A 12,750-nucleotide genomic window follows, 5' to 3' on the forward strand; every position below is an offset into this window, starting at 1 on the left:
TCAAATGATGCCCATCCAGAGGGATTATCATCTGCTGGTAAACTTCTCTTCAACTGATAGTATTCATTCAAAAGTCTTCCCTGGTGGCTCAGCAGTAAAGGGTCCACTGCAATGCAGGACATGCAGGAGATGTGGGTTCGATCCCAGGGTCAGGATCACTTGGAGGAGGGCATGGTAACCCATTCCAGTATTCTTGCATGGAGAATCCCATGGACTGAGGAGCCTGGTGGACTACAATCCTCAGGGTCACAAAGAGTCAAACATAACTGAAGCGACTAAGCATACATGGATGCATACATTCAAAGGAATGGACCAATGTTGAGTTTCTGAGATAGCATGAAGAGACAATGGAACCATAAATACAGCAAGAGCACACTGTTCTTTCATCCCCCAGCTGTCAAGACAATGAGTTGTCCAAGCACAGGAACCATTGTCAAACCCTCCACATATAAAGGAGTAGCCAGGAGATGTACATAAGGCTCCTTTGTGTGTATTACATTCATGGACCCATTCATTGATATAGAAGTCTTAGCATCATTTGATCCAAACTCAAATGCTGAAAAACCACATACTGAAAAACCACCTACATCTTTGGGTTGGACAACAAGCCTACAATAATCTGATTTTCACTGCCTGCTCTGCAGTGCCTTTTGTATTTATATTCAGTGGATCTTGTTTTCCTACCCCCAGGCATGGGTTAAGTTGAGGCAAGGAATGGGGGTGTCAGGATTAATCATATTTCAACTTTATAAAAAGAAACTGTGGAATAATTTAGGCATACTCTGGTACTTGGTATTGCAGTGAAATTACTTACAAGGTGAACTAAGGGTTCTCTCCCTTCCTGTACCGATTTTGGTTTAGCATGACATATTCAGCCATTAGTTAAGTTTCCTGCAGTGGCTATTGTTTGGGAAATCCTAATTATTGACAAATCCTCATAATATACAATTATTGTTGTCTGCCTGTGCATTAACAGAGAGAAAAAGCAGTTTGCAAATAGGCAAAGGAGGCAAAGATTTCATATGAGAGATGATCTTGATCCATCAGCTTGAGAAAACGGTTCACCTCAAGAGATTGCCTGCTTCTGGGGCAGAATCACCCTGGTCAATCTTAACTTTAGATCTCCAGCATGTGTGCAATTCCAAGAGTTTAGGGGAGCCCTTTCAACTGGGAGACATGGACCCAAAGGTCAAGTCCTTAAAGTTTTGCTGCCTCCAGAGTAGTGAGGAAAATCTGGAATGAGAGTCACGGGTAGCTTTTCTTTTTTTTAGTATTTATTTATGTTAGGCTGCACTGAGTCTTTGTTACTGCACGTGTGCTTACTCTAGTTGCGGAGTGCAATACTCTCTAGTTGCAGTACATGAGCCCCTCACTGCAGTGACTTCAGTTGCAGAGCACTGGCTCTGGGTGTGCCGGCTTCGGTAGTCATGGTACGTGGGCTCAGTAGCAGTAATGCAGGGGCTTAGTTGCCCTCTGGCACATAGAATTTTCCTGGACCAGGGATCAAACTGGCACCTTCTACTTTACAAGGCAGACTCCCAACCACTGGACCACCAGAGAAGTCCAGGTGAGGCCTTTCTTAGGTGTCATTTCCAAAAGACTCACTCTCAGGCTCTAAGTTGCGGAAGGTTCGACTATCTGCAGAAGGGTCACAGAAAGCTTCCTCTATGTGGTGGAAATACGCTTTGGCATAATTCAAGAAAGCTTTACATTATTGAGTCATATCAGATTTTATGAGTACAGGAGACACATGTAGCTCTATCATCAAAGGCATGGGTCTTCCTGTTCCTAATTCATAAGGTGTTAATTTATGTTTTCCTCTAAGTGTTGATCTAATTGTCATCAAAATCAGTGACAGAAATTTTGACTTTGGCAATCCAGTTGATTCTGTTAATTTAGGTAGCTTTAGTTTAGGTTACCATTTGTCCATCTGACTTTAGCAAATGACTGAGGATGGTAAAGACTACGGTAATGCCATTGTGTCAGCAGCACCTTATTTAATTGCTTAATTATTTGTCCAGCAAAATGAGTTCCTTGATCACTTAGAGATTTCTCTGGGGATGTCCCATGAAGGAAATATATTTTCTTAAAGTTTCCTAGCCATGGCTGTGGCGTCAGCCTTTCTGCATGGGAAGGCTTCGATCCATCTTGAGAACACACCAACAATTACAAGAACAAATTGGTTACCCATTGCAGAGGATATTGAATGAAATCTGTTTGTAAGTGTTCAAATCACCCAGTAGGTGGTGAGAATGCTCCATCTAATACCTTAATAATCTTTCCAGGGTTATGGGTTTGACAAATAAGATGTTGGTCATAAACCAATTTTGCAACCTTGAAGCAGTCATCCCACCAATACTTCTTCATAATTTGAGTCATTTTATCCATGCCATGACACACTGCATAATATAGAGCTTTTTAGTGATCACATTTTAAGGACTCAGGAAGAACCAGACAGTTGCCTGGGCCCTCAGTGTCTTCATTTAATATTAAATTTGCAACCTCATTGGTCTCAATATTATTGTTCCAGCAAGGGTGCCTGATTCTGTCTTTTAGATAAATGATCATAAATAATTTGATTAGAGTCAATCTTATGGAGTTCATTCAGGTTGCATATTGGAACAATTTAAGCACTGGCTGATTTAGCATGGAAGTCTCCTAGAGCGTTTCCCTGATATTCAGGTTTTGTTTTTCTAGTATGAGCTTCAATTTTAATCATTGCAATTCAGTTGGGCAACAGAATGGCAGAGAGCTGTTCGTTTCCTTGGAGCCCATTTTTGATTCGGGTTCTGTTAGAAGTGTGGAGCCTTCTCTCTTGCCACAGCATACCAAAGTCATGGACCACCCCAATGGCAGATCTGCTATCAGCATTCTAAACGTTTTCTGATTTTCCTTTCGACAGCTAACAAGCCCAAATGAGGGCGCGTATTGAATAGTTGTGCTGGTCGTGCAGACTTAAATTGGAGAAAGAGTGCCCTTTCTAATAGTTCATATTGAGCTGTTACAGCATATCCTATTGATATTTCCCTTCTGCATTCTTAGCATCGACTATTAAATCTAGGTTTTCTAGTAGCGTCTCCAATAAGTCAATGCTGGGGGTCAATAACCATGACACCACATCTATACAGATACCATGATCTGTATCATCGTCAGGAAAGGGCAGCAGAGCTGAGTGAGTTACAGTGCTTAAGATGATGGTTAGTTGGTGAAAGATGGATCTCCTATGTTAGTCTGTTTGCTGAAAAATGCTGGGTCTGATCAGAATTTAATAGACTCAACAGTGTGAGGTGTTTGTAAGTATGAGTCATGTCCTAATAACCAATTCAGCTGAGGCTTCCACCAATTTAGCTGCTGCAGCTACTGCTTCAGTTTGGATGTGCTCTGGCTACTGGGTCTAACTGTAAGTTATTCTAAGCAATAGATCTATGTTTCCCTCCACGCTCTTGCGTTGGAATTCCTGGAGCCTGGTTATCATGCTTGTGGACAGATAAGGTGCAAGACTGAGTGTCTTTAGGGAACCCACTATGCTCTGTTCTGTGCTCACTCAGTCGTGTCTGACTCTTTGCCACCCTATGGACTGTAGCTTGCCAGATTCCTCTGTCCATGGGATTCTCCAGGCAAGAATACTGGAGTGGATTGTCATTTCCTTCTCCAGGGGAATCTTCCCGACCCAGGGATCGAACCCGTGTCTCCTGCAGCTTCTGTATCAGCAGGCAGATTCTTTTACCAACTTAGCCACCTGGGAAGTCCCAGGGAGCCCTAAGGCTAGAGTTTGCTGCAAGGCTCATTTCATTTGGCTGAAGGCTTGCTCAGGATTATCTTCCCATGGTAAGGGCTCTGGAATTGAGTTCCTTGTAAGTTTATTCTGGGGACTAACAATCAGAGAAAATTTTAGAACTCAAGATCTACAACATCCTGCAAGTCCAAGGTAACTCCTTAATTGTTATCTAGATTGGGGTAATTTTTGGATTGTCTTCCTTCATTCAGGTGAGACAGAAATGCCTCCTTCAGTCAAATCATGTCCTAGGAGATGGACCTTCTTTTTTGAAAATCAGAGAGTTTCCTTGGACGCCTTATGGCCTTTACAAGTCTAATAGCTATAATAGATAAATCACATCTACTTCTGAGTCCTGCCCTGGAGGGGAACATAGAAATCAGTCACCTACATATTGAATGAATATTGAGTCCTTAGGGAACTATAAGTTTCCCAAGTCTTGATGTAAAGAATCTGTGGAAATAGGATAGGGCTTCAGTGAACCCTTGTGGCATTGGAGTCCAGGTATATTATTGGTTTTTTCAAGTGAAAGCAAATAAATACTGATTTTCCTTGTCAACTGGAATGCTATAGAAAGCAAAGATCCACTGCTGTGAGTTGTTTTGAGTGTGTAGATGCATCAGATAGCCAAGTATTGGGATTTGGACCTACATAAACTTAGTATCACAATTTTCTTTTTCTTTTTACTTTTATTTTCTTTGGCCCCACCGCATGGCTTGTAGGATCTTTGTTCCCCAATCAAGGATCGAACTTCTGCCCCCTGCAGTGGAAAAGCAGTCTTAACAGCAGTGCTGGGAAAGTCCCAATATCACAATTTTCTTTTCTTTTTTTTTTAGGTCTGTTATGATTTTTGTTTCCCAACAATGACCAGGCTAATATAACATAATTTGCAAATATATTAGTTACAATTATAACTTCTAATATTCTGGGTATAACCTTTTTACATTTTATTTAACATTGCTCCACTTATTAGCTTTTTTCCTTGTTTTTTTTTTAATTATCAAAGATTATAACTGTACAATATTGAGAAGAATTCTTAATTGCCCTTAGATCATGAACAAATCGACAACCTTATCCATTTGGTTTGATCATGGGTAAGATCAGAGTGTTACTGGGACTAGTGCATGGAATTTCAAGTCCTTGTTTGTTAAGTCTTCTGCACTTGGCAGCCTCTGGATAGCTGAATTGGTAACTTCTGGTGCAGCTTCTCAGAGAAGGCAATGGCACCCCACTCTGGTACTCTTGCCTGGCAACTCCCGTGGACAGAGGAGCCTGGTAGGCTGCAGTCCATGGGGTCAGGAAGAGTCAGACACGACTGAGCGACTTCACTTTCACTTTTCACTTTCACGCATTGGAGAAGGAAATGGCAACCCACTCCAGTGTTCTTGCCTGGAGAATCCCAGGGACAGGGGAGCCTGGTAGGCTGCCGTCTATGGCGTTGCACAGAGTCGGACACGACTGAAGCGACTTAGCAGAAGCAGCAGCAGCAGTGCAGCTTCTGGCTTTAGCAGATGCTGAGGCCATTAGGCTAGTGTTTGAAATGATCTATTTGAATTCTTATGCATTCAGCACTCTTAATTCTGCCCATATCTGTTGAGGAAGAAATCCATAGGCATTCAGGAACCTTGGAAAGATTGAGCTTTCATGCATTAGAGCCTCAATTTCATCCATTCCTGCTTGCAGAGAGCAGAGCAGCTCAGGTTCAGGAAGGTCAGGAAATTCTATGACCATTTTCCCTCTGAGCTAAATTTTATATGACTCCTCAATTTAGAAAGCAAATCTCATCCTCACAGGTTTACTGGTGCAGGACCACATAGAGGGAAAGTATAGTTTTCCCAAAAATGGCCCTTGTGTTGTCCTGACTGGTTTAGACATGAATACACTAAATTTCATTAGAAACTCCCACTACAGAAAACCCCCATTCTCCGAACTCTGAGAGATCTGCCATTTTATGAAAATGGGGTTTAACATAGATAAAGTGGCTCCAATATTCATAATATTGTATAGGATTCCCCTTTTATTTTAAATCTTATTTTCCCTTTGCTATTTTAGAGATATCATGAGGAGGATCCCTCAGAGTCCAATCAATGTTACTTTTATTTCAGTAATCAAAATTTTTAAGACTTCCCCCAGGGAAAACCAGTCTGGATTAGTAGGTGGAGGTCTATTAAAGGGTGAGTTCAGTGGGGGAAATTCCCTTTCCCAGGACTCTGGTTGTTTACAGTGAAGGCAGACACTTCAGGCTACACGTTTTCTGAATGGAAGACCTCTGGGTCCTGGCTTGAAAAGTGTAGTGAAGGTCTCTCAGCCCTTGCAGCTGGTATAACTGCAGGATCATTTATGTTTATCAGCTTTTTGAATTTTACCTTGCTCCAGAGTTTTTTCAACATTCTCAGCTAGGATTATTCGTTCAGAAAGAGGGAGGGCTTCCCAGTCCAGCTCGTGTCTCTTTATAAGGCTCCCTAGTGTATTTTGGACAGAAGCCCACTCATGAATAAGGACATCAGGGCATTTGCTGTGCCTGCATTTAATAAAGAAAGCTTAGAATATTTCACACAAAAAAAGGTTTCCTGTCTGGTCTCACAGTCTAAGACTGGTTCATTCTTTTTTTGTGTTTGCAAGATTGAATGATAGACCAGTCAGTCTTCTGAGGAAATACTTTATCCATGCTCTCAATTAGGTGTTGGGTTATCTTTCTAGTGAATTTTGGGTCGTCCTTGGTGGAGTGGTTATTATGTGGGTCTTTAATGTCACTCCTGAGACCGTCCCACTTGGCTTCAGCCCTCCATTTTCAGGCCTCACCAGATTCTAATGCCACATGAATACATTGGGAGAGATCCAGGAGTCCCGGATCATAAACTCCAATTAGAATTCTAAACTCCTCATAAAATCTTTGAGGATTCTCTTTAGAGTTTGAAAAATCTTTGATGATGGACCTAAGTTCAGCCTTTGACCATGGAGAAAAGATGCTTACATCTGATTTTCCACACTTATTGAAAGACTTCACTTTTAAAAGCATTTGTTTAACCTCTGGCTCATCTTCAGTACGAAAGACAATTGAGTTAAGGGGATAATATAGTTCTGAATATTTAGGGGAAGGGAAAGGGAAAGAGCAGTCAGAGTGAAGTCAGTCAATGCACATGTCTTTTTAGATTCACCATTAAGCTTTTGCAAAGAATCTTTCAAGAGCCATTTTTTTTTGTTTTGATTCATTTGGTTTCTTAAAGTTTTTGCGTACCACTAAAAAATGCATCCCATTGTTTTGGGGAAAATCAGAGCCCTGTTTTTTTTCTAGCAGTGAAGTGAAGTGAAAGTCGCTTGGTCATGTCCAACTGTTTTTGACCCCATGGACTATACAGTCCATGGAATTCTCCAGGCTGGAATACTAGAATGAGTAGCCTTTCCCTTCTCCAGGGGATCTTCCCAACCTAGGGATTTAACCCAGGTCTCTCGCATTACAGGCACATTCTTAATAGCTGAGCCACAAGGGAAGCCCAAGAAAATTGGAGTGGGTAGCCTGTCCCTTCTCCAGTGGATCTTCCTGACCCAGGAATCAAACCGAGGTCACCTGCATTACAGGAGGATTCTTTACCAACTGAGCTATCAACATCTCATAAATGGATAAGCTTATCTAGGTTAAAAGTGCCCCACTATGGCCACTGTAATTCTTGTATTAAAAATATTTATTTATTTGGCTGCAATGGATCTTAGTTGTGGCATGCAGTATCTTTGATCTTCGTTTTGGCATGCAAGCTCTTAGTTGTGGCCTGTGGGATCTAGTTCCCTGACCAGGGATTGAATTTGGGTCCCCTGCATTGGGAGCACAGAGTCCTAGCCACTGGACCACCAGGGACATTCCAAGCCACTGTAATTCAAGGTTATCCTTGGTGAGGGTAGGGGCAGGAGAAAACAGAAGAATAAAACGAAAAGAGGGATGGAAAATGGAGGAAAGACAGGAGATCCCTGGGTCCCAGGTATTTGCTAAGCTCCAGAAGTTGGTGATGGACAGGGAAGCTTGGCATGCTGCTGACCATGGGGTCGCAAAGAGTTGTACACGACTGAGCGACTGATCTGAACTGAACTGAACTGAACTTGAAAGGCAGCAGCTCTGTTTGGTCAGTGACCTAGAGCCTTTGATTGTGTGGATCACAACAAACTGGAAAATTCTTCAAGAGATGAGAATACCAGACCACCTTACCTGCCTCCTGTGAAACCTGTACGCAGGTCAAGATGCAACAGTTAAAACCAGACATGGAACAACAGACTGATTCTAAATTGGGAAAGGAGTATATCAAGGCTGTATATTGTCACCCTGTTTATTTAACTTATATGCAGAGTACATTATGTGAAATGCCAGGATGGATGAAGCACAAGCTGGAATCAAGATTGCCAGAAGACATATCAATAACCTCAGATATGCAGATGACACCACCCTTATGGCAGAAAGCGAAGAGGAACTGAAGAGCCTCTTGATGAAAGTGAAAAGAGAGTGTAGAAGCTGGCTTAAAACTCAATATTCAAAAAAACAAAGATCATGGCATCTGGTCCCATCACTTCATGGTAAATAGATGGGGAAACAATGGAAACAGTGACAGAGTTTATTTTCTTGGGCTCCAAAATCACTGCAGATGGTGACTACAGCCATGAAATAAAAAGATGCTTGTTCCTTGAAAGAAAAGCTATGACTAACCTAGACAGCATATTAAAAAGCAGAGATATTAATTTGCCAACAAAGGTCCATCTAGTCAAAGCTATGGTTTTTCCAGGAGTCATGTATGGATGTGAGAGTTGGACCATAAAGAAGGCTGAGTGCTGAAGAATTGGTGCTTTTGAACTGCAGTGTTGGAGAAGACTTTTGAGAGTCCCATGAATTGCAAGGAGATCAAACCAGTCAATCCTAAAGAAATCAATCCTGAATCTTCGTTGGAAGGACTGATGCTGAAGCTGAAGCTCCAACACTTTGGCCACCTAGTGCGAAGAGCCAACTCATTAGAAAAGACCCTGATGCTGGGAAAGATTGAAAGCAGGAAGAGAAGAGGACGACAGGGGATGTCTCATCTTGGTTGGATGGCATCACTGACTCAACGGACATGAGTTTGAGCAAGCTCCAGGAGATGGTGAAGGACAGGGAGGCCTGGCATGCTGCAGTCCATGGGGTTGCAAAGAGTTGGACATGACTGAGCTCAGTTCAGTTCAGTCGCTCAGTCATGTCCAACTCTTTGTGAACCCATGAACCGCAGCATGCCAGGCCTCCCTGTCCATCACCAACTTCCAGAGTCCATGAAAACCCATGTCCATCGAGTCGATGATGCCATCCAACCATCTCATCTTCTGTCGTCCCCTTCTCCTCCTGCCCTCATTCTTTCCCATTCTTTCAGGGTCTTTTCCAGTGAGTCAGTTTTTCCCATCAGGTGGCCAAAGTATTGGAGCTTCAGCCTCAACATCAGCTGAACAAAAATAACTAGAGATCAGACATCAGAGATTGACCCCGGCTGTGCAAACCCTCAATAGACTGATGAATACGTCAGAATATCATAAGTTCATTAGTTCCAGAGAAAAGCATGACTTCTGAGAAAACCAGAATCTCATGTTCATGGGTGGGAGGCCAAGGTACAAGAGAAATGAATTATTTTCATCAGCAGCCTGCCTAGTAAGCACGGACTTCATGCCAGAGAGGAGCAGGATGATCTTAATGGCTCGTGTCGGTGAGTTATGATTGCCTGATGCTCCTGGTGTCTCTCGGGCCTGCCTGTCAAGCGGAGTGGATGTTTCTGTCAGCCAGAAGGGCCCCCTTGCTCTGAACAGTGCTGGAAAAACACTGACAAATCGCTGTTCCTTGGGGTCCCCTTCCTCGAAACGATGCACAGACCACCCCCCTTTAGCTATCACATTTGTTTCCCAGACCAGGCATGTTGTGATCGATAGTATTTCACAATTGATTAGGTTTCCCCATCAGAGATGCTAAACTCCATTATGCATGGATTCATCTTACTAGTTTTTCTCTCAGAGGACAACCAAGTTCTGAAAAAAGGAAGAAAAAACAGAAACACTACTCTGACCTTTAAATTGATTATATCTTATTCTCAGGCATGTCACTGCTTTTGGTTCCCAAGTTGGTCATGACGCCCCATCCCAGGAAAAGATCCCATTTGTGTCCTCAGAGTGTGAACATACCAGGACTGGTTGGAAGAGGAGTGTCATGGCATGGGATTGAAACCATGCCTGGAGTGAGCAGGCAAATGTTGATTCCAGTGCAAAGGAATAAATTGTAATTAAAATTAAAAACAAACCAAGTTGAGTTATTAGTAGAGATATGGATGGACCTAGAGTCTGCCATGCAGAGTGAAGTAAGTCAGAAGAGAAAAACAAATATTGTGTATTAATGTATATATGTGGAATCTAGAAAAACGATACAGATGAACCTATTTGCAAAGCAGAACTAGAGACCCAGATGTAGAGAACAGATATGTGATCATGGGGCGGAAGGACAGGGGTATGGGATGAATTGGGAGATTGAGATTGACATACATACACTCCCATGTGGAACATGGGCTTCCCTGGAGGCTCAGCTGGTAAAGAATCTGCCTGCAGTGCAGGAGATCTGAGTTCAGTTCCTGGGTCAGGAAGATCCCCTGGAGCAGGAAATGGCAACCCATCCCAGTATGCTTGCCTGAGAAATCCCATAAACAGAGGAGCCTCCAGTCCATGGAGTCACAAGAGTCAGACACGACTTAGTAACTAAACTACCGTGTGTAAAACAGATAGCTAGTGGGAAGCTGCTTGAAATCTCAGGAAGTTCAGCCCAGTGCTCTGTGATGACCTAGATGGGTAGGACAGAGGAGGGTGGGGGGGAGGGCCAAGGGGGAGGGGATGTATGTAAACATATGGCTGATTCACTCCATTGTACTGCAGAAACTAACACAAAGTTGTAAAGCAACTATATCCCAATTAAAATACACATAAATATATGACTTCACTTAAGCAAGTCTGCTTTAATCCTGGCTGCTCATGAAGGCCTTTGATAGGCTGCCTAGCTTTCTACGTATAGGATAAGACCCCCTTATCCACGGCAGAATTTTCCAATACCACTGCTAAGAACATTATTTAAATTTACTGAACATCTTCTAAATTCTAGAGGCTGTGTCAAGCTGTTGCATGCATGTATTAGTTACTCATTTCTGAGAGACGAATTACCCCAAGACTTAGCAACACACATATTGTCTCACAGTTTCTGCCGGTCCAAGCGCAATTTAGCTGGGTCCACTAGCTCTCATAAGCCCACAGTCTCATCTCAAGGCTTGACTGGGTGAATTCACTTCCAATCTCACTCACGTGGTGGTTGTCAAGACTTAGTTCTTCTTTAGCTGTTGGACCCTACTGCTCCTGGAGTCTCAAGTGAGAGGCCTCCACAGTTCCTTACCATGTGGACCTCTCCATAGAGTATCTCATAACACGGCAGCTTGCTTCATCAGAGCAAGCAAGAGAGAGGGCAGGAGAGAGTACCAGCAAGGTAGACGTCATAGGCTTTTATATCTAATCATGGAAGTGGCGCCCATATTCTCCTGATTAGAATCACATCACTAGGTCCACACACACTCAAAGGGAGGGGATACACAGGAGGAAATACCAAGAGGTGGGGATAATTGGGAGCCATGCCAGAGGCACGTGATCTCTGACACACATGGTCTCAGTGCCTGGTCTCCTCAAGGTAACCTTATGAGATAGATGCTGTTGTTATCCTCTGTATTTCACAGATGGTGGAAGCTGAAACTCAGAGAGGTTCAGTAAGTTGTCCAGAGTCACACAGCTTATGGATGGTGGAAGCAGAACTCAAACACAAATACACTTCCATAACCATTCATTGGAATTCAGTGTGATCAGGGAGGTTTCTGGAATGACAGTGGTCCCAAGATCCTGCCCCTCTAAAAGACCAGCTATTCTATCATTGGGTAAAGCTGGCTACCTCTAATTTGAAGGGAACACAAATAGTGGCTTTAGTGTCAAGACCAAAACCTGAATTTTCCCGTTCTAGGCTTTTAATCCCAGACTTGCTGCAGAGATGCAGACTTGTTCATGGTCCTTCACCCCAGCTGTGCCTGCACGAGGCGGCACACTCTTGGTCACTGCCTGCTTTCCCTAACCTGTCATTACTGCTTGTGATTGTTCGTCAACTTATTGTCCTTGGCAACCTGCCTAATGACCTGACTTAGCTCAATAATATTTCATAAACATTTATTAACCGCTACTCTGTGCCAAGAACTGAGTGATGCAGAGAGAAATCAGACACCATGCATATTCTCCAGAAGTCCGCAGAATCTCTTGAATCTAGAGCTGTCTGTCCAGGACAGTAGCTACTGGCCACATATGGCTAGTGAGCCCTTGAAATGTGGTTGGTCTGAAATAAGATGTGCTATTACTGTAAAATAAAAGTGGGTTTCAAAGACTTACATGAAAAAAGTTTAAATAGTTCATTCAGTTCAGTTCAGTTCAGTCGCTCAGTCGTGTTCAACTCTTTGCGACCCCGTGAATCGAAGCATGCCAGGCCTCCCTGTCCATCACCAACTCCCGAAGTTCACTCAGACTAACGTCCATCGAGTTGGTGATGCCATCCAGCCATCTCATCCTCTGTCATCCCCTTCTCTTCCTGCCCCCAATTCCTCCCAGCATCAGAGTTTTTCCCAGTGAGTCAACTTTTCACATGAGGTGGCCAAAGTACTGGAGTTTCAGCTTTAGCATCATTCCTTCTGATGAACACCCAGGACTGATCTCCTTCAGAATGGACTGGTTGGATCTCCTTGCAGTCCAAGGGACTCTCAAGAGTCTTCTCCAACACCACAGTTCAAAAGCATCAATTCTTCGGCGCTCAGCTTTCTTCACAGTCCAACCCTCACATCCATACATGACCACTGGAAAAACCATAGCCTTGACTAGACGGACCTTTGTTGGCAAAGTAATGTCTCTGCTTTTCAATATGC

This window comes from Bos indicus x Bos taurus, chromosome 23, assembly GCF_003369695.1.
Source record: "Bos indicus x Bos taurus breed Angus x Brahman F1 hybrid chromosome 23, Bos_hybrid_MaternalHap_v2.0, whole genome shotgun sequence".
NCBI lineage: Eukaryota > Metazoa > Chordata > Mammalia > Artiodactyla > Bovidae > Bos > Bos indicus x Bos taurus.